This window comes from Armigeres subalbatus, chromosome 1 (assembly GCF_024139115.2).
Source record: "Armigeres subalbatus isolate Guangzhou_Male chromosome 1, GZ_Asu_2, whole genome shotgun sequence".
NCBI lineage: Eukaryota > Metazoa > Arthropoda > Insecta > Diptera > Culicidae > Armigeres > Armigeres subalbatus.
This window is the reverse complement of record NC_085139.1, coordinates 156,481,282-156,504,991: the sequence shown is the minus strand read 5'-3', so window position 1 is coordinate 156,504,991 and position 23,710 is coordinate 156,481,282. Positions and strand designations below refer to the sequence as shown.

The 23,710-nt window shown below is 39.9% G+C and overlaps 1 protein-coding gene across 12 annotated transcripts in view; it reads left to right on the top strand.

Moving 5' to 3' along the window:
• The window catches only part of LOC134205369 (uncharacterized), a 163,066-nt gene that overhangs the window by 79,156 nt on the left and 60,200 nt on the right, over window positions 1-23,710 (top strand). For 11 of the 12 annotated variants that reach the window (XR_009978123.1, XR_009978122.1, XR_009978120.1 and 8 more), the window contains exon 2: window positions 11,125-11,169. The gene's annotated coding sequence lies outside the window, so the exon portion shown is untranslated. Of the gene's footprint in view, window positions 1-11,124; window positions 11,170-16,516; window positions 16,833-23,710 lie in introns of those variants that run through there. The other variant, XR_009978121.1, reaches the window with a different exon arrangement.

Here is a 23,710-nt window from a genome sequence, read left to right as displayed (position 1 = left end):
ATTAAAGCAAACTCAATATGTCTTAAGCAGCCGTTCCTTTCTAGATCATCCAAAAATTCCCTAGACTCCTCAGCCGCGGTTTCATCCCAAATATGTCCTCAGAGTATTTGTCTTTCACTTGCGCCTCAAATGCAGGCATATGAGTTGCTCTAAGATCTCCAAATTGTCCTGGAATTTGAATCAAATGGTCTACCGAATCAACCAAGTCTTTTCTGATGTCCCCAGCCGTGGTAACAACCCAATTATGTCCTCCAAGTATTTGTCTTTCACTTGCGTCTTAAATCCAGGTATATGAGATGTTGTAAGGTTTCCAAATTGTTCTGGAGTTTGCATCAAATGGTCTACCGAATCTACTGAGGCTTGCGTGATGTCCCCAGCCACGAAATCAACCCAATTATGTCCTCCGAGTATTTGTCTTTCACTTGCGTCTCAAATCCAAGCATATGAGATGTTGTAAGATTTTTTTGGAGTTTGAATCAAATGGTCTGCCGAATCAACCAAGGCTTCCATGATGCTCCCAGCCATGGTATCAACAAAATTATGTCCTCCAAATATTTGTCTTTCATTTGCGTCTCAAATCCAGACATATCAGATGTTGCGAGACCTCCACATTGTCCTGGAGTTTGAATCAAATATTCTGCCGAATCAATCAAGGCTTTCATGGTGTCCCCAGCCGTGGTATCAACCCAATTATGTCCTCCGAGTATTTGTCTTTCACTTGCGTCTCAAATCCAGACTTATGAGATGTTGCAAGGTCTCCAAATTGTTCTGGAGTTTGAATCAAATGGTCTTCCGAATCAACCAAGTCTTCCATGATGTCCCCAGCTACGGTAACCAACCAATTATGTCCTCCAAGTATTTGTCTTTCATTTGCGTCTCAAATCCAGACATATGAGATGTTGCAAGATCTCCACATTAAAGAAAATAAATAAAATCAAATGGTCTTCCGAATCTACTGAGGTTTGCGTGATCTCACCAGCCACGATATCAACCCTATTATGTCCTCCGGGTATTTGTCTTTCAGTTGCGTCCTAAATCTGGGCGTATGAAATGATGTAAGATGTCCAAATTGTCCTGGAGTTTGAATCAATTCGTCTACCGAATTAACCAAGGCTTCCATGCTAACCCCAGCCGCGGTATCAGCCCAATTATATCCTCCGAGTATTTTTCTTTCACTTAAGTCTCAAATCCAGACTTATGAAATGTTGCAAGATCTCCAAATTGTTCTGGAGCTTGAATCAAATGGTCTAACGAATTAACAATGGTTTCCATGATGTTCCCAGCCATGGCAACATCCCAATTACGTTCTCCTAATATTTGTCTTTCACTTGCGTCTCAAATGTAAGCATATTAGATGTTCTAATATCTCCAAATTGTCCTAAAGTTTGAATCAAATGGTCTACCGAATCAACCATGGATTCCATGATGTCCCATACCGTGGTATCAGTTGAATTATATTCTCAGAGTATTTGTCTTTCACTTGCGTTTCAAATCCAGGCATATGAGTTGTTTTAAGATCTCCAAATTGTCCTGGAGTTTGAATCAAATGGTCTACCCAACCAACCAAGGCTTCTATGATGTCAACGACCGCGGTATGAACCCAATTATGTTCCGAAGACAAAATTAACTTGACACCGCGGCTGGGGACATCGTGAAAGCCTTGTTTGATTCGGTAGAATCAAGATTTTTTTTATAGAAATTCATCTTTCTGAAAATTGTCTAATATCTTGAATAATCCCTTTTTATGTAAATTAATTATACAAAAAATCCTGGCTTAGCAGTGCATATGATGAATGAAGGACACCTTTTCAATTTTGACAAAACTAAAGTGCTTGAACGTATTTCAAACCAGGAGGTCAGGACAATAGCGGAGGTATTCCACATCAAAAAACAAGGGGAAAGCAAAGCAGTAAACCTTCAGCGAGAATGTGGGAATTTTAACTCCATATACAACGGACTGTTGTATCGACTGGGTGGCGAACTACATACGACGAGTGTAAACACGAACAACAACGACGACGCAATAAACGAAATGGGGTGTTGACTGACGGGAAGACTAAACTTGGGAGGGAAATTAGGATTAGTGTAATTTGACTGACCAAGCTGAAAGGTTACATCCAGCACGTTGTAAGTTTGTTTAAAAAATGAAAATTAACGATTAACAAATCGTTTAAATAAATGTCTATTATAGACGTCACGAAAAATAATGCTGTGAAGTTTAAAATATCACCGAGAAAAGCCAATCTAGCGGATTAATTAATTAATAATGAAAAATCTCGGTTATGCAAAATTGCCTTCTTTATATAATTCTTTTTCTATTCTTTAGCCACCAATAATAATCGGAAATTCCAGTTTTACTATTTCTGTGGAATGGTACATTCTGGCAAATGGTTTTCAGGCAAATGTCATAAAATCCTCAAGAATTTATGACGAAAAGTCTAAAGGACAGAAGATCGAGAGGACAAAAAGTCGAAAGGGACAAAAGATAGAAAGAGGCAACAGATCGAAAGGGATAAATGGTCGTAAAGAAAAAAGGTAGATCAAGAACAAGTTGATAACATGTTGGGAAATTTGTGGAATACATTTAACTTCAACCAGAAGTAATACACTGATCTTCTTCTTCTTCTTCTTATTGGCATTACATCCCTAAACTGGGACAGAGCCGCCTCGCAGCTTAGTGTTCATTAAGCACTTCCACAGTTATTAACTGCGAGGTTTCTTAGCCAAGTTACCATTTTGCATTCGTATATCATGAGGCTAACACGATGATACCTGCCCAGGGAAGTCGAGGCAATTTCCAATCCGAAAATTGCCTAGACCGGCACCGGGAATCGAACCCAGCCACCCTCAGCATGGTCTTGCTTTGTAGCCGCGTGTCTTTCCGCACGGCTAAGGAGGGCCCCTAATAATAAAATAATCTTATCAACCAAAATTGAAGAATGATGATGATGGATTTTATTTTATTGACGTAATGCTAGTTTGAACCTTTTTTGTGTAGTCTACAAAAGATTGAGTCTCTCGCGCGAAATACAGGTATAAATGATTTCGAATTTATAATCTATATTGCTTGTTTCGAGCCGATTGAATAATTCCTTGGGTAAGTAGTAAGCATTCTGGTAGATTGTTTTGTAGTCTTGTCTATTGCCGAAACTTTTGATATCGACGGAGCGATAACAAAACATTTGGCGACTGTGTTGCCGAACATTAAATTTAACTCTAAAAGATACTTACGAGTTATTATCTGCGACTTGTATTATGACTTTATGAAGCGCGTTTCTGTGCCAGAGGTATCACAAGTTTTGCAATTTTGATTAACTGTAAGTGTCTCTACTGATATTTACGAAAGTTCGTAGCTGAAATCAACGGCTCTTTTTCAATTATGTTTCTTGCTGCACAGTAATGGATTTTTTTTAGGAATTTCCAGCTGCAAAATAACCGGATCGTTTTTTTTTAATCTGGTTAAATTGATCTTAATTAATTATCTTAACGATAAATCGTCCAGCTCAAAGCTCTGTTTGACGTTTTGTCCTTTCGACCTTTTGTCATTTCGACCTTTTGTCTTTCGATCTTTTGTCCTTTAGATCTTTTGTCTTTCGATCTTTTATAAAAGATTCCGGCAATATGCCTAAACTGAGCAAATGCTGCTTTTGTATGCTTTTTTACCTCATGCAGCAGTTATCTAGTTGATGGCATCCCATAACTGCAGTAAATCTCATAAAGAATGATAACGTTCACATAAAAAAGTGGTGATTTCTTGTTGCCGAATATCTCATGGAGCCAATCCGCCTTTTAGTTGGCAGCTCTTAGGGATAAAACACCATGCGTCGGCTGTTGTTTTTTCTGGTATGCACGGCGCGTGGATGTGTGTGGAGAAGGGCTGTTCATATTTAAAAAGTGTATCAAAATTCCAGAAACTGAATTCTTATCAATTACCCGTTGGTTCAGTTTATATAGGTACTAGAAGATTATTTGAACATTTGAATTTATCGCGTTTTAATAACTGTATAATGGCTCTATTTTTTTGCATTCTAATTCCCATATTAACATTTATCGACTTTGCATCACCACTACGCCTCCACCAATGTCCTTCAAATTTTGCCAGGATTACCAAATAGTCATGCTAATAAAAAATCAGGATCACCGTCTTCGACCAGAGGTCGCACAGACTGAATGCTTAATCTTGCAGGAAGACAACGAACAGGAACATTTACCAAACACCTAGTGGATCAGTGAAGAATTTTCCGCTTTACGAAAAGTTTTCTCCTTACTTGGGCGGGAATCGAATCCACACTCCACAGCACGTAAATGCGCTCGACGACTGACACCACTAACTGCACGATCGTGAAGCCCACAAATATAAGAATTGGGATTTTTTAACATTTTTAAATTTGAACTACCAAGTATGGAGGCGCGTGGTGCATCGTAGATTAGAAATGGCAAGACATTTTATCTCGCCAAAACATTACAAGTTTCACTCAAATATGGAAAATTTCAATTTTTCATGCATTGCTGCCTACTATTTACACTCTTTTTCACTTAATCTACATAAAATTAGACCTAGTTAAGAATTATGTTACGGCTATCTCAACCATGATAAATGCAAAGGAATACCCAAAAAACGTTTTAACAAGGGAAAAGAGGAAATAGGCGTTATAGGGCCTGTTCCCCAACCGTTTTTGATAAACACTTAAAAAGACAAAAAACAGTGAGAATTTTGTAAGAATCATCCAAATATTGTCAGGTAATGCGGCAAAGTGATTGACTTTCATGCCTGCTGTTCGTTATACTAATATGTGTCATGTCGAGCGTAGGATCAATTACCGAGATATGATTTTTACATGGTCCATCTAATCTGAACGCTTTGTGACATTAGTGACATTGATATTTTGACAAAACATTTGAAGCTACGCTAAATTATCCACCCGCCCGAAACATGAAATTTGTTACAAAGTATTTGGAACTCGATCACACTAGCTCCAAACCTTATCAACGCCAAACATGACATCTGAACAATTTTGTGTCACTGTCACGTTTTCGTTTTCTTGCAACCTAAATATAGCAAGTTATTCGTGCAATTCTTCCAAATTTTCAAATTCCATTAAAGATTCAAAGCAATTCCGGGAAGCATCCATGCAATCTCAGAAGGATAATATTATTCCGCAGACAATGGAACCAATAAATTGCCACATCATCCCCAGAAGATTCCTTCACCATCGCACCGGTTTTATTTACCATTGCTTCCTCTTCCATTCGATTCGTCTTTCCGTTTCGACGCTTCCGTTTTGTCGCACGAAAATATTAGCCTTCACCATTACCTTTCCGATGCTGGCGATGCGGTGAGCACCTACAGGCACCCGCATGGCTACACAAGCTTATTATGCATAAGATGGATATATCCTTTATGGCTGCCCGTGGATGGTGTGGCAGTTTTTCGTGCCCCTGTACAGAGTGAGCAACTCAGTCATGGAATGTGCTAACTGAATCGAATGGTATTGTGTTGCAATGATGACACAGGTGCATTTATAGACTTCAATATGTGACGATAAATGAGTAGTCTCTTTGAAACTAGAGCTTAAAATGTAGAATAATGCTTTTATGTCATGTTCCTAATATGCCACTTTACAAGAGCCGAATATAATGAATTCTTAAGATTTCAAATGACCTTCAATTGAAGTGTCATATAATGTATAACGACTATTTCAGGAAAGATAAGTGATGGCAACTGCCCTCTACTTGATCAACATTTTTACCATTTCAATTAGAAAATCTTATTTAACAGCAATCAGCACAACTAGATGAATCAATCAGGTATTGTTGTGATAAACGGTAATAACATTGTTAAGATACCGTTCTCAATCCTTCGTGTTTTACTACATTTTAATCCTGAATGCATCTCAACAAGGCCCAAGCTGATAACGGAGGCGAAATGTTAACAATTTTTTGTTCATGGTACGCACAGTTTGTCGCACATGTGGTGGCGTGTGTCTGACGACACGCTTCACGGGGCAATTCTTGTGGTTGATTTTCCGGTTTCTGGTTGCCTCAGGCCAGACACAAGCCAACACAGCCCGACGATAGAGATACACTGTGGGGGCTTGCTTATGTAAGGGCAGCAGGAGATTTTCGTGTCCTATTTGATGCTGTGCATTCAGGCGTAAACCATCGGAAATGCTTGCCGCAAATGGTGCGACTCTTGAGTTTGGAGAGAGAAAAACACCGTTGAGCCGGAACGATAGAAAGCGAAAAATTGCCACCCCATATAGTCCGACGATGCTGATTTGGAACAGTTTAGACGTCGCGTCGTAAAATAATCATTCAATTTTAGAACACTTTGGAATGCGGAGGTCGTAGACAGCCGGCGACACGTCGGATGATTTGGGCTTTATTATAATTTGTTCATGCTGAGGAAGATCGCTTGGGTACAGAGCGTGAAGGGAATTTCTTACGTATAAAGAGCGATGTTTTCTGGGAAATATTTGACCTTGAAATCAATGGGGTGCTGTTTTGTGCCCAAAACATTTAGCGATCTGTATAGCTGTTTGTCACGTCTACAGGTTAGAATGGACTTCTTCTGACAAAAGACAAACAAATCGAAAAAAAATGTCAAAATAATAGATAGAAAAGTAGGAAGAACCAAAAATTTCCACAATTTGATGAGACGTCTTTTGTTCGGCGAAACAAAACGCCATAGTAATGGAACTAACATACAATGTACTACGCGTCTCCACACACTGTCCATACCAAACTGCTGATTATCCGACGCGTGGTGCGTTGTTCCCTTAGAGCTGCCAGCTAAAAAGTGATTTGCCTCATGACTTTTCCGGCAGCAAAATATCACCACTTTTTATTTAATTCTCAATATTATCTTTTTCTTCATTGATGACTTGTGAGGAAAGTCAGTTTTTTTCTTTTTTTGGAAAAGATATTTAATTTTGATACACTAGTTAAGATTGCCATTTTAAGGTGTTTTTATGTGATATTGCGAAAAAGATTCGACTGCCGGTGGGACTTGAACCCATTCTATTCCATTAAGTACACGGACGTATTACCAATTATACAACAGCTGAGGGCCCTCCTTAGCCGTGCGGTAAGATGCGCGGCTACAAAGCAAGAGGGTGGCTGGGTTCGATTCCCGGTGCCGGTCTAGGCAATTTTCGGATTGGAAATTGTTTCGACTTCCCTGGGCATAAAAGTATCATCGTGTTAGCCTCATGATATACGAATGCAAAAATGGTAACTTGGCTTAGAAACCTCGCAGTTAATAACTGTGGAACTGCTTAATGAACACTAAGCTGTGAGGCGGCTCTGTCCCAGTGTGGGGATGTAATGCCAATAAGAAGAAGAAGAAGAAGAAGAAGAAGAACAACAGCTGCCCTTGCGAGAAGTTGTTCCATAACCAGCTAATAACGATGGGATATCAGTCAATTCCCCGTATCTATCGAATCTGCTTTGGCAACATTTCACACCCTGTCCTCTCTACCCAACTATGTGAATTGAATAACAGTCGGTTGCGTTTGAATCACAAACATGTGCTTCTATTTGTCGTATTGAGGCGGGTTTGCTTCTGCAACGACAATAGACAATACGGGGAATTGACTGATATCCCATCGTTATTAGCTGGTTATGGAACAACTTCTCGCAAGGGCAGCTGTTGTATAATTGGTAATACGTCCGTGTACTTAATGGAATAGTGTGGGTTCAAGTCCCACCGGCAGCCGAATCTTTTTTCGCAATTTGTCATAAAAACACCTTAAAATGGGAAACTTGACTATGTGTATCAAAATTAAACATCTTTTCCAAAAAATGTAAATATTATCAATATGATAATTGCCCAATTTCAAGATGGCATCTGCTAGCTATATTGTTAAACTGTTGCATGAGGTAAAAATACCCATGAAAATCGTTCCAACTAAGACATCTAAGAAAAATCTTTGCTTAACTAAGGGGTTCGTGGCGTTGGGCATAAGTACGTTAGGCATAATGGACGTTAAGCATAACGGACGTTAGGCATAATGTACTTTAGGCATAATTGACGTTTGGCATAATTCTGCCTTCTTTATCGCATAGGCTGTTGTTTGGGTCATTCTATGTCTAACATCCATTATGCCTAACGTGCATTATGCCTAACGTCCATTATGCCTCACACTTAAAATAAATCGCCGAATTCGGTAAAGTTTTACCGAAATCTCAACAGCAGAACTGTTCGGTAAATAATTTAACTGATTTTCGGTGATTTTGACAGTTGAGCAATGGAAAAAATTACAAAAAATCTGTAAAATAAATTACCGAACAGTTCTGCTGTTGAGATTTCGGTAAAATTTACCGAATACGGTGAAATGAGTTAAGTGTGTAACGTACTTATGCCTAACAGGGTATACCCTTAGCTAAAGCACATTGCCCCCTTCTCCTAACCGCTTTCACCTAAAAGTATACAACATGGCATTGAATAATAACTGCTCTGCAAATTAAACGATTAAAAACCACCTTATGGTGCAAAAATTCAAGCATTTCTTGGGCTATGTGGCCGTGCGGTTAGCGACGAGATTCGTCTAGACACATGTGCTATGGAACGTGGTAAATTTCTCCACTGGGTGCTATGTGCCCTGTCCGTTGTTTCATGCTAGGTGTTGATTGTTCAGTCTATACGTTTAGCTTAAGAAATGGGAAGACTATTAAAATAGCAAATACAATCGTTTAAGCATAGGGGAGCGAAAAAGTCAAAATTTGAATCACTCTAATAATCATGTTTATTGCACATTATTATTGCGATTTTTTCACCACTTAGACTCTGGTGATAAAAATATCTTTGTACTCAAATTTAGCTTCCGATGTCGTTGTTGACCATCGTGCGCATTTCACATGAATATTGTGACAGTTTTCATTAGCTTACATGTTTACATATTTTTTATTATTCTCGGCTTTGAGGATCTGGGCGCACTTCGTCGACTTCTTCGATTCCCACGGACAGTACACTACCAATCTTAACCGATTAACCCGTAGCCCGCCGGGTGGCCTCTTGATGGTCTTGGGTGTTTCTCAAATCCGCACCAGCCTAAGGCCTTGGCGGAAGCCTCGATGATTAACCTATTGGTAGATGATTGGCCTTAAGGTGACTCGGGGAAGCACTACACACCGTGTTATTTTTCCTATCTTTTGTCTCTTTCTAGCATTATCACCTCGTAACTTTGGAGCGGCGTATTTCGGTTTTTAGTTGTTTGATGTAACTGTAAATGTATCAGCATGTATATGGAGAGTAAGCACGCGCCGCTGATACTTTTTCAAAATCATATTTGTTGTAGAAAAACAATTAAGCATTCAATGATGAAAATGATGACGATTTGATGATTGTTTGTGCTTCCCGTATCCCCTTAAGGTGATTATACAATAAAGCCAGAAATCAGCCATTTTGTAAACCACGTGCTTTTCCAATATTTTTCCAAGAGCACGAGATAAAAGAACCATAACGCGTATGGGGCTGGTAGATCGTTTGCGTAGTTATGCTGAACAATCATAATTTGTGTTTCGGCACTGTACGAAAACTATTACGCCAGATTTGGGCTTTTGGAAATGTATATAAATAAACGTGTGGTGAATTTGAAATTCACCACGGGCTTCATTCTATAATCACCTTAACGGGAAACGAGTAGGCTCGGCGAAAGCTCTTGGGAAGCACTACATGACCTCACCTTGCAAGGCTCACTCGATGTTTGGTTCCTCTGATGGCCAGGCCGCACCAAAACGACGTCTTTGGAGGCTTTTACGCGTGAATCACTTCCTCACTCGAGGTTAACTTGACGGACGGACTGACGGATAGCGTGGCTCTTGGTGTACTTCGGGAAAATTTAACGGCTTGTTCTCAATAAGACTTACTGTCATGCCCCGTAGTCCAGTACACACTGTCTCTCCTACCAGTTGCTGCAACCTATCCTCCTGGTACTTGAACCACCTCTCCACTTGTAATTCGCGAAGTCGAAGCAAATTATGCTTTTCCCTCCTATGGGAAATTTCATTGCTATCTGTCAGAGTTTGAGTGAAACATGTCCGCCATCTCCTCCTCTCTGTTGCTCTACTGTAAAAACCCATAAAGAACTGTCATTGTTTGTGTGAAGAATTTTGCTTCGACTTCGCGAATCTCTCTCGCTCTCTCGTTTCTACAAAGCTCCGGAAATAGGAAAACGCCTCATTCTGATCCGTTGGGGATGTTAGCCGTCATCCCTACCGGGTTGCTTAAGGTCACTCCTGACGGAATCCAAGTTTCAAAGTGCTCGCGTTTTCGGGGGCACACCACTCGATACGGAGGCGGCGCACAACTGTCATTTTTGTTGATTTAGGTTTGCTGCGTCGCAGCATGCTTGAAATAATAAAAATGACAGTTGTGTGTTGCTTTCGTACCGAGTGGTGTGCCCCCGAAAACGCGAGCACTTTAAAACTTGGATTCCGTCAGGAGTGACCTTAAGTTTTAGTATTCTATTAATATTTTCTTTGCAATGACTCCTGTGGAAACGACGCAAGCGCGGTTTATGTTTATTCAGTTGTTTTATTTTTTTTTCACTTCATGCGTAGTTTCACAGTATTTCCTAGTAAGTAAATTAATGGTTTGTTAAACAAAATTTAACAATTAATTTATAGTTCATCATAGAGCAAAATGCATGTAATATTTTGCAGGTTTGTATTATTTAATTGGGAGCCATCCTACCCTAAATCATAATTTAATAATATAGGTGTTCAAATTAAAAATTCAACTATTTTCATACTGCAGATTTATTTACTCTTGTTTTTTAATAATAAAAAACAAAACGTGCAATTCAGCCTTTAGGCGATTGTTGAAGGTCGATGACCGGTAACAACTTCTAGTCCGCTTCTGCTCAAATAAACTTCGTATATTCCCCCAAGCAGGTGTGCTATGAGAAGTAAAATATCGTAATAAGAGGCGTAAAGACATCCTCTTCGCAGGCGTACGGACACCGTAAGGGGGCTGTTGCAACAGTGCTCGATAAGTTTGTTTAAGTTTAAGGATCACATACAGACTGTTATTTAATTTTTTAGTTCGAATAGTTCATTTATACTAAGTAATGATATAGAAAACAAATTGTAATTAATCATTCATTTCTTATATATTTTCAGATTCGCAAATCATGCGTAGAATACACAAAGCATGTAAAAATTAAGGTATGTTCTCTTCTTGTCAGTTTCTTATGAATCTCATCTACAACCCTTTAAATTATCAACAATCATTCCAAATAAGTATTTTTTTCAAAGTTCATGTTTCTGATGCAATTTTATAATCCAACATAATGCATCAATTTATATGGGCTACTGATTAAGATATTCATCAGATAAATAGCATTCCAAGCCATATACTACCAACAATGTTAAGGTCACTCCTGACGGAATCCAAGTTTCAAAGTGCTCGCGTTTTCGGGGGCACACCACTCGATACGGAAGCAACGCACAACTGTCATTTTCATTTTTTCACGCATGCTGCGACGAACAAAGCTAAATCAACAAAAATGACAGTTGTGCACCGCCTCCGTATCGAGTGGTGTGCCCCCGAAAACGCGAGCACTTTGAAACTTGGATTCCGTCAGGAGTGACCTTAAAGTAAAATATTATCCACTTTCAAATATGCCTACAAATATGCCTACCATTCTTTGCTTGCGGAATATTGGTCGAGGAAAGCAGATCGGTTCCGTTTACACCGATCTGAAGGCTGCTTTTGATCGTGTAAGCCACACGATTCTTTTAGCAAAACTCGAAAAATTGAGCTTTTCTTCTGGGCTTGTTTGTTGGTTCAGGTCATATCTGTGTGATGGAAAACTGGCTGTAAAAATAGGCTCATCTGTTTCGGATTGGTTCACAGGGAAGCAATCTTGGGCCGTTGCTTTTCTCCTGAACATTGGTGAAGGCTACTGCATTTTATATGCTGACGACATGAAAATATATGTTGTCGTCGATCAACCGTCGGATTGCATCAAGCTGCAAGAACTCTTAGAGCGGCTTCTCGTCTGGTGTCGAGCCAATCACATGATTTTGAGCGTGCCAAAGTGTTCCATCATAAGTGTGTGGCCCTAAATGGCCGGAACGAAGTTGTGATGGCGACTGCCCGTGGATGCGTGAGCACGCCGCGGAGGACTGACTGGAAGAGGCAAAATCATGGCTTGCTGCTCGCCGATTGACACGCTGATGTGTGAATCTATTATAACACGCTGAAGGCATTTTACTCAAACCCCACATTTCCCTTCTTCTCTCATTAAAAAATGCAAAAAAAATCTTCTAGCATAGGATGCAATGCTTGTTTTTCTCCTGGGTTATTTAAATGCGACAAAAGCGAACATCGGTTGCAATTGAGTAACCGGTTAACTCCATTGAAAACTGCACACCAAAATAAACTTAACTCAACATCGTGGTTTTAATACCAGAACAATGATTCAGAGTGTGGGTTCCCAAACTGTGGGCCGCGAAAGATAAAACGTGATTCATACTTTCGTTGGATGATTAGAGAACAACAAATTTTTGAAGCCTTCGTTTGTTTGTCAAATACAATGACAATTTCTTCCAAAAAACATTCCAAATATTACCCAAATGTAATCCAAAACTAAGCGGCGTTGAACTTCATTACTCATAAGATTAAAGAACAACCTAATGATGATATGAAAATACATGCTAATCCAAATTCAATCCAAATCCAATCCAACTCCAATCCAATCCGAATCCAATCCAAATCCAATCCAAATCCAATCCAAATCCAATCCAAATCCAATCCAAAACCAAATCCAATCCAATCCAAATAAAATCAAAATTCAATCCTAAATCAATCCAAATCCAATCCAAATCCAATCCAAATCCAATCCAAATCCAATCCAATCCAAATCCAATCCAAATCCAATCCAAATCCAATCCAAATCCAATCCAAATCCAATCCAAATCCAATCCAAATCCAATCCAAATCCAATCCAAATCCAATCCAATCCAAACCCAATCCAATCCAAATCCAAACCTAATCCAAATCCATTCCAAATCCGTACATTTAATCCAACTTTTAGTTTCGCGTACAGTACACCATTAACCATTTGCCATCAACTAGTATTGCTAGCCAATAACTCCAAACTAATCTTACGCATAATGAATTCGAACTTCCGAATAGCTTTGTAAAATCCGGCAACCTTATTAATTTTTCAAATTCCGAGATACCTGCTCCTACAGGTAATCCCGCTATGGCTACTAAATCAGTACATTCCAAGATAAATTTCTAGATAATATATTTGGCTCTCCGAACAGTTTCGAACAGTACAGGATTGAATATTTCTCCATTTCTCTCAGATTTCGTTACATAATAGCTCGGCTGGTGGTCTCATGTACGTTGCCAAGTGGCTTCATGTAATCTAAATTTGTTTTAATCCAGGACTTTGAAATTTTCTAGATCGTAAACCATTTTCCGTTGGTCTTCCATACTCACCTTGTAGTTTCACAAACTACAATACATTTTTTTCGGCCACCTTTCAGACACGCCTTATAGTTTTCTAAACCACAAACCATTTCCACCGATCTTCCAGACGCGCATTGTAATTTTGCAAACCATTTTTCCAACGGTCTTTCAGAAGGGCCACCACAAGTTTCCGACAACGCGTCTTGTGATTTAGCAAACCACAAACCATTTTCCGACGATCTTCGAGACGCAAACCACAAACCATTTTCCGACGGTCTTCGAGACGCGTCTTGTGATTTAGCAAACCACAAACCATTTTCCGACGGTCTTCGAGACGCGTCTTGTGATTTAGCAAACCACAAACCATCTTCCGACGGTCTTCGAGGCGCGTCTTGTGGTTTAGCAAACCGCAAACCATTTTCCGACGGTCTTCGAGACGCGTCTTGTGATTTAGCAAACCACAAACCATTTTTCGACGGTCTTCGAGACGCGTCTTGTGGCTTAGCAAACCACAAACCATTTCCGACGGTCTTCGAGACGCGTCTTGTGATTTAGCAAACCACAAACCATCGCAAGAAGTGGCCGATAGTACTTGGTGCTTCTTCGGGTGTATCAAGATATTGGAAGCCTTCTTCTGAATTTCCGGAAACTTTGACCGCTTCAGTGACACGATGTTTGTCATCACAGACGGCGCTCTTGGGATCGATCATCTATCTTCTCACACTGGTCAATAGCGTACACACGGGATACGGAAAGCTTTGAGGGGTGTTCCAAAAAGACCATTTGCAACATTACTTGGTCCCTTTTCATAGCTCGATTGGGAAACGAGAAAATGGGCTCTTTTTATAAGGTGGATTTTTACGATCGTATGTCGGAGAATCATGATCGGCTGGCAACATAAGTAAACCATAGAAAATTTACCAAATGATTGATTAAGCGTCCATGGTTTTAAAATAGAATATGGCTTTAATTTGTGTTATGTCCAATCCGCTTAAATGTGAATATGTTCAGGGTGAGACTTCTGGAAAGCAATCTTTGTGCATGCGACTCCAATTATCCAGGTATCGTGGCTTCGGATCTGCAATAAATGAAAATTCCGAGACCGAGGAAAACATTTAAACTAACAAAGTGTTGGCTGGCCTCGATATCAAACTCATCAAACCGTCTAAGACGAATTAAGTACTGTCCATTTAATTCCACCAGTTAATTTTCGTTATCTTTGCAGATACGTATTTCGACCACAACTGTGTGGTCGTCTTCAGTGTCTTGTACTTGACTCGACTCGAAATACGTATCTGCAAAGATAACGAAAATTAACTGGTGGAATTAAATGGACAGTACTTAATTCGTCTTAGACGGTTTAATACATTCCACTAAAAGCTTAATATATTTTTCTGATCAAATTCATGCCTGTTCAGCCTGCGGATACTAGGAAATGAAAATAAAATCATCTGGGAGGAAAGTTGGTTATCGACTAGCGGTGACCCACCAATACTGCACTGCCTATGATCTTAAAAATAAACGCATATGAGTCCCACTATTGTTGAAATAGGTAAAAAAGTAATTATTTATGCCCGTTACATTTAAGTCTTTGCCTTCTTATCTTCCAGCTTCTTTTTTTTTTTTTTGAATGTACAATTTCAAACCAACAGAAAATCTGCCAAAAGTAGCATTTCGTAGTACTTTCCGCATATGATATCAGTCATACAAAGTTGAATAAGCAGTAATTTTAGAGCTGACGTCCTTGTAAGTTTTCAATTCTACCTCTCATACACTGATTACCAAATTTACTGAGCTCATTCTTATTTGTTATAACCACAGGCATAGTACTCTCTATAGTCGATACCGCATGTTCATGTGATGATAACCCAAGAGTTAATCACTGTATGGCGCAATGTCAAAGAACGAGGAAATGTCGCTCAACATATTTCATCCATGCAATCATTTTCAACCACTCTTCAGTCAGCACATCGTCGATGATCATCATCACGATCCACACCCCACACAACTAGAGAACGTTCGCTACAACGCTAAAATTGCTCGGCGGATAGCCGTGTGTGTTATAATATTTTTTGGCAGTCAACTTCACAACCATCGTCAAGCCAGGAAAATGGTTTTCCCGCATCCATACAAACGAACGATCAAAATGTGTACCTATCCAATGGATTTTTAGTTTTCACACTCCCATTCGGTTAGGGTAGATGTATTAAAAATTCACTGTGAAAAAATAAATAAAGTGAAACAACTAATCAGATTTGTTACAGAATATTTCGGAAGTCCACTATTTCCAATGTGTTTTTATGCACCATGTATCACGTACGCACAAATCGTGATTTAGTTCATTCGCAAAATCCACCTTAATTTATTATAAACAGGAACTAAACGTTTTACACACCTAACAAGCTCGAGTGAACATAGTGGGAAATGCATCGTAGCTACTTTTCAGGTAACAAACACACGAAAATGCTTTAAGAACGAAAAAATGAGTAATATTTTTGTTTTGTTTGTAATGATTAATTTGAGTAAAGCTGGTTTATCTATAAATCAGCATAATTGACACTGATGCATACGCTTATTTAAAATTAATAGACAAGTGCGAAAAATTTTAAGAGATTTACTCACCCCTGTTCAGTAGCAATTTGCTGTGTAGCACGCGCGTTCAATTGTATCCTTCCGCGCCTAACCCACTCCGCAGAGCCGAGAAAGAAAATGCGAAAAACGGATCAGACGAGATTTCGGGTGAAGAAAAACCATTTCTATGTGATCGTGTGAGTCGTGTTTCACTGCGGAATATGATGACCAGTTTAAATATCATACGAAAATGTATACAAAAGTGTGCGCTTGCATTAGTTTTGAATTTGACTTTTCGGCATCAAATAAATTTCTTCACGTTCATTGCACGAGTTTTATTATTGTGCATTAAACATCTTTGGTACTGTTTCTTCCAACCCTACCAGACTCGGTCCGGTGACCCAGCTTTCTCGTGAAAACTAATTCGTAGCCGAAATATTTACGTCTCGCTCATGGGTATCTGTGCGATCGTCAGTCGTGCGTTCTCCTGCGATCGAAGTCGGTGAGTGTGAAAACTGGCAGGTTTCGGAAAATTTCTGCTAGCTCATTCAAGTGATTGATAAATTTTCACTAATTAATCGGAACCTGTGATCAATTGGCTGTAAATTAATCGGGGTGTTTTGTGCATAAATATTATGAGCCGTTTAAACCATTCGGATTACCATTTTGATGGAACGGATGTGTTTCTGATCTGAATAATTCACATGTGTAGAGTGAGCATCCATTTTCAGAAAACGTAGAGAAGTGAAGCAGTTGATACTGCGAAGATTACCCAAATCGCCACAAGGACGACACCGAGAAACAAACACAAAACAAAGTAATAAATTAATGCGAAGTAAGTGCACTAACCGAAAATAATCACATATATGGTGGTGGGACATGGGATGGTTCGCCATTTTCGCTTCTTTCCGGTTCGTGTGCATGCATGTACTACAGCGTGGTGCAAGTGTCTAGATCGGGTGCCACTGGGAAATTTATGAGACCCATCTACAATGTGTGGCGACGCGCCGTACGACACACATTTTACCGTGATAAATTGTCGCATAAAACTTTTATGAAACTGTCACTTCAGTTAATGTGGATGAATTATGATACGTGTGGACCTTTCGACACGACAAGTTTAAGACTTCGATTAATCGTTTTTATTGAACGGTTATACCAAGTGGGGGCCTTCCTTTAGCTACGTGGTAAAATGGGCGACTACAAAGCAGAACTATGCTGAAGGTGGCTGGCCTGGTCTCGATTCCAGGCCTGGTCTTGGAAATTTTCTAGTCTTCCATGGACCTGTAGCATCGTAAGCATCATGGTATTCGAATGCGAAAATGGTAACTTGGCTTAGAAACCTCGCAGTTAATTACTGTGCAACAGTTAAATGAATACTAATCTGCGAGATCGAAATGTCCTAGTGGGGATGTATTACAAACAAGATGAAGTAATATTATTATTGTCCTTAGAGACTTGCAGCCCTAGCCTGGCTCATCTCAAGAAGAATTCAATCTTCAATTGGGTCAATATTCTCAATTTGGTGCATTGTTTTGCATACTAATTCACAATAAAAAATCAATAACCTTTTTACAGAAATAGTTTGTATTTCATTCAAACCAAGCTCCCTAGTAACATTTTGGGTATTACAACAGTCTTGAAGATAATCTTCACTCGACAAGACCGCTTCGGTGCCAGTGCCTATAAGACCTGAATGGTACATACGTACACATTATTTAAATTGTTTTTACAGTTGAGTATTATCGCCGTTTTTCATTATCGACATTTGAATCTCATCCCACATTGGCGGATCAAGAACTATAATTGTAGCAACAGAAAAAAAAAAATAATTCCGAAGAGTATTACCGAAAATATCACAATTCACAGTGCTCAGTAAAACCCATAATAATCGCATAACGGAGCAGTGATAACAACTTTGTGCAGCCATGTGCTAGACGATTTATTCAAATATAGAATGTTTAATCTGAATGGTCTCGCACTCATCGCAGACCGTGTTGATTCCCGGTTCGTAATTAGGCGGTTTCATTGCGCTCTCGGTGGAACATATGCACGGGCAAATAAATTGCCTTTTCAGAATGATTGTGATTTAATTATGCTGAACTGATTTGGTTGACTTCGGGCATGGTAAAAACCATGCTGACAGTGGGATTGTGATAAAACATTTGGTTTGATTGGCAAATCAGGGCACTCGGGGGGAAATACAGGATTTTTTTTCCTCATTGTCTCATGATGAATCAACAAAAGAGGTAACACTTTTATCGCAAAAGTGGCCTAGACGGGTTGAGTAAACTGTACTTTAAAAGTTTCGTGCAACCGAAAGGAAAGATATATGGCCTCAATGAGAGGAATATATCGTTCCTTGCATTGTAGCCTAGTGGCCATTTGCGGCATCAGAAAGGAAAGTTTGTTGCAAAATGTAATTAGGGAGAATCAAATTACTTTATCTTTTGGTCGAAGTTGAACAAGAGAAAGTAGTATCAGCTCAGGGATACTTTTATTAGAATTTTATGGGTTCGATATAGGCATGTTTTGTCCTCTATTCAGCAGAACTAATTTTCAATTCAGAAACGTTATTTTCAAAGTTACCATTAAGCCAATAAGTTTTCAGAAGCGTTCACAGATTTTTCAAAAAGTGTCAATTCAATTTGTCGAATAGAGTCAATGTGGTATACAACATTCATCCATATGTACCTTTTATTTTTGTCTACATAATTGTTCGGATAAATACAAAACGCAGACATGGTACTAACGAGACAGAGATCAGGAAAATCTGCATTAGTATCATCCGTAAGGCAAATAAAGTCGCTGGATAATGTTATAACAGACTTAGATTGTTAAAATGCATTTTTATTGGAGAACTGGATGCGGTTTGGTCGAAATATGCTCTTAGTTCTTTCGTTGGTCTTTGAACATTCTGCTAAATCTTTTTTGATCGTTATCATGAAACTAACTCTATATCGATCACAAAGTACAAGTGCATTTATTTTAAGGGCTACAAGAACGATTAGTAGGGCAGTCCAAATAGAAGTCATCTCCCTTCAAACAAAGTCAACAGTATGAACCTGCCATCAATCTCAGAAGGCAAGACCGAGTGTCTCGCTCTGGATTATCGGGTCTTTTTGCCGTTCTCGTATTTTCCTGGAAACGTTCGATGAATTTTCAAGACAGTATGATAACATCGTTGTAGTCGGTGATTCCAATACTAACATGCCCCCAAATTTATCCCCCATAGTGATGATGATGCCTTTCACGATTCCATCTGGTGCATTCGAATTAGTGTTTTGGGGTGTGGTAAACAGTGTTGCCACAAGTACAGATTTATCTGGAAAGGTACAGATTTTTTGTCAAATTTTGGTACAGATTCTGTACGGTACAGATTACATATTTTTACCAAAAAGTACAGATTGGTACAAATTTTTAACAAACCAAGCCTTATAAAAGTAAATTTGCTTCTGATAATCATTCTCCAACGATAAATATTGCAATTTTCATTTGATCATTATTCAGATAGGAACAGTAGGTTAGTTACCACCAGCAATAACTTCGCATCAAACGATAATAAACGCAAAATTATCATCAAATATAAACCTTACTAATACCAACTAAATGTCAACAGTACCGTTAAATATTGTTTGGCGTTATGGCTCCGCGGTAGGAAGAAAATAAAGTTCAAAACGTAACACTAACGATATATACTTTAAACTAAGACAGGATTCTTTAACTAATCTTACTCGCTGGCGAGTTTTTAATAATCGATCATTCAATTGCGATAATTGCGTGTGAGTGTTCAACAGCCTCGATATAAAAAAAACATTTTTTCCCCTCTCAGCTCTGTTATAAAACAAATGTTTAAAAATGCAAGTCAAAACGAGGAGTTTGTATTTTATTTAGTCGTATAAAACTTTCGTTAGTTAAAAAGTGGCAAAATAAATATCAACTCATCCCTTGTAACACTGACGGTTCTATTATGATTTTAAAGCATAGAGTAAAAAGTTGTCTCCAAGAGCGTTATAAACCATAATTGTTACTTGGAATGCAGGAAAAAATAAAGATCAAACGACCAACCAAAAACCATGTTAATTTTAACTTATTGCGATATGTTTTCATGAGAAATAATTTGAATTCATAAAAATGCTTTTCCTCAAATAAATTGGTTTGCATCGCTTAATTGACTTATAATTGTTGGATACTTATGAGCAATTTTACATACTGTCTGGTACAGATTTTTGAAGATTTTGGTACAGATGAAATAGATTTTTGAGGCCATGGTACAGATAAATATGTGGCAACACTGGGTAAATGCAACGTTAATTGCCTACATTTTGGCGGTTAAAAGCAAGCGGTCACTATAACCATACCACCACTTCGACTGTATGAAGGGAATAATGTTATTAGTTCCATATGTTACCGAATACACGATAACAATACTCGTTTCTCATCGACAAACTTTCATACAATGCTAGAATAAGACTAAACCACTAATTCAAATCGACTTCATTAGAGAGACTTCGCATGCAGTACCTTTTAAGAATAAAATAGGTATGCAATTTGTGCTTAGGGACCATGCACAAAGTACGTCACGCTCTTAGAGGGGAGGGGGTTCCGAACAGCGTGACGACTAATACAAAAATTTTGGAGGTTTAATATAAAAACTGTGACGAGGGGGGGGGGGGGTTTGAAAATAGCAAAATTTTACGTGACGTACTTTATGGATCTTCCGATCTTTCTTTACTAACGCCACTTTAGCTCAATTACGCTGAAGCGAATTAAGGGTGGCCACACCATGTCCGGAAGCGAAAGCAAAAAACGAAAAGGAGGAGAGATAGAGGAGATGGAGAAGAGAGATTGAAGGTTGAGAGGGAGTCTAGCGTCGTCCGTGAAAGTGAATGGTCGCAACGAAATTAAAGATTCGCTGAGAGGTTTTAGTGTGATAAGCCGGAAAACGATACTTGCACGGGTCAGTTTCGGGTACATCGACCGTCGTGGAAGTTAGTACGCAAGGCGGCGTGGTTCTAAAGGGTTGTTCATTCTCCCGACTCTCGACGCTTGCCACTCGTACCCAGGAACTAGTTTTTTTTTTAACGGAGGTAATGGAAATCTGCAACCAGACACCTGGGGAGGCGAACCCAGGTAGTGTGGGGATGGGATCACCACTCCCGACTCACTAAAACCAACTCCTTCCTCTCCAGTCATTCCCCCGGCCCACAATTAAGCAATACTTCGGGGGATGACTATTGGGCATTGCGCCCCCTCCATGACGTACACAAGTGCACGTATGCGCCTCAACTCTTCGACACTCCCCATGCAACACATTTGCACAATACATACTGGCACCACATGTGCCCCAACACTCACCTGCCTATGCCAATTGAATGACTGCAAGAGGAGATAGGTACACTGCAGGGGGTACCCCATGCCGCCATCTCACAACATAGACAGTCCTCAATCAGTATGGTGTTCACCACGTCCAGCAACAGGATGGCACCACTTGTCTACCAAGCCGGAGGCGACCCTAGGTTGGTGGCTCCTATGCCGCTCCTACCTCAGCTACGAGGCAGACCCTTTCATGTCGCCTATTTCTGAGGTGCCGCAGAAGCATCAACCCCCCGACACTCCTGCCAGTCGCAGCGAGACTTTCGTGTCCCCTACTTCTGAGGTGCCGCATAGGTATCTGCCCCCCGACACTCCTGTCAGGCCTCACCAGACTTCAGTCATTCTAACACAACCGACCATGCGTACCATGCGAGTCTTACTTGTGTGCTCACCCATACACTCGGTCCCTCATTCTGTGGGGGTATTACGAGTAACACCCCCAACTCCCATTCGCTTGCACCACATGTGAACCCCTTGGGGGGTGTGGGTACCGCGACCACCCACTGCCACCCGCTTGCCGCCGAAGCAGCCCTCACTCTGTGGAACCTCCATAGGCTCCGTTAACGACCCGGCTAATTGTTTCACCCCCCAGGTCATTCATCCCTTCGGCACGGGTCGCCTGACACCTGCCACTCGTACCCAGGAACTAGTGCCCAAACGCATGTACCCCATCCATATCGGATAGCCAGCATCCGTATCGGATAGCCGGATTCAGCCACCAAGGCGCCCTTCCCGATTATAGCGTAGACCCCCCAAAGTCGATTCCGACGTTATTTTGTTCTCTCGACCGTCTACGTGCACACTTCGAAAAAGCCATGTAATTTTAGATGCTTCGAGACCGACATCCACCAGCATCATTATTGATGCGAAACTGTGTGTCATGATGAATGTGAAACTAGGTTCACATTTAAATTTACACGGCTGTATTATTGAAACAAAAATGATACAGTACCAGACGGGAATCGAACATTAGCTCGCTGCGTGAGCGCCACTCACGTTACCACCCAGCCATCACCGCTTCATGAGGGAGCAGAGATCAAAGTGAAACAAGTTCTACATTCTTCCGCGTATGCTATGTTCATTGCATCAACCCGTCGGCCTCTTGGGTGTTGGGTGCGTGTATTGTCATTTCATACGTTCATCGCACCGGTTGCTTTGCTTTAGGTTCGATTGATGTAAATTTCAGTTTGTTTTTCATTGAAACTGTGGCGATTGGACTGAAACTTTCGTGTGCATCCAAATTGACTGAAAAATTACAATTCATATTACGTCTTGCGTTATTGTGTCAGTTTTTTTTAATCACGTCACCTGTAACATTAATAATTTTTTGGTGTGTATATGACCTGTACCGAGAAACTAGTTCCCGATCGCACGTGTCATATCGCCGGATCGAGCTTCCAAGGTCATCTTGTGGAACATGCTGACCAATGCCGTTTCCAGTGTTATTTCGATTTCGAACATCCCTACGTGTCCAACCCAAAGTGGCTTGCGACGTGTCCAACCATAACTAGTTCCAGAACACAGGATTGAAACGCCATCGTAGTATCAGAACCCGGGCAGAAGCCATGAACAGCATAACAAAACATGATATGGATTTGATTGATATAAAAGATAAAAGAACAGGCATCAATATCAAAAAATTGCTCCGAAATATCATTTAAATATTAAAATATGCTATGGATAAGAACAAGCAAATAGCACTTGATATTGATCACTTGTTACAAATAACATAACATGATTTCCTTATGATATTATAGTGCAAAATATTGATATTGTCGCTTGATCTTTTATCTCTTATATCAATCATGTCCAGATCTCATTTTGCTATCTTATCAAGATTTGATATTATTGAACTATTTTCCTCTGCTCGGGAAGGTTGTCCCTGAACAGCAATGCGCTGATTCCTGTATTGCTTGATCCCACGAAGTGCTGAGACCCCGTAGTGTACAACCTGATACGGTAGCAACCCCATACGCTACCTCATCGTTCGCAACAGGATTCGGGGGACATATTGGCGATAATCTCACCCGAAACGAAACCTTTAAATGTGGTCGATGTCCACGAACACGGTGGCGAACTCCAATGCTACCATGCGGAGATTCGTCGTCAGCGAACGTTAACGTATGGTCCACTCGCATGCGTTCTCCAAAGGGTCCCACCTCTTCAATCGGCCGCACCGTTCCACTAACCATAACCACTAACCTTACCAAAACATGAAATTAAAAAGGAGAAATTAATTAAACATAATTGTCTAGCATTCAATCAAGAAATCGTCCGTCGATTATAGATCTCTTCGCTTCCTCTACTGGTGGTTTTGAGTGTTTCTTCGAGCAGGTT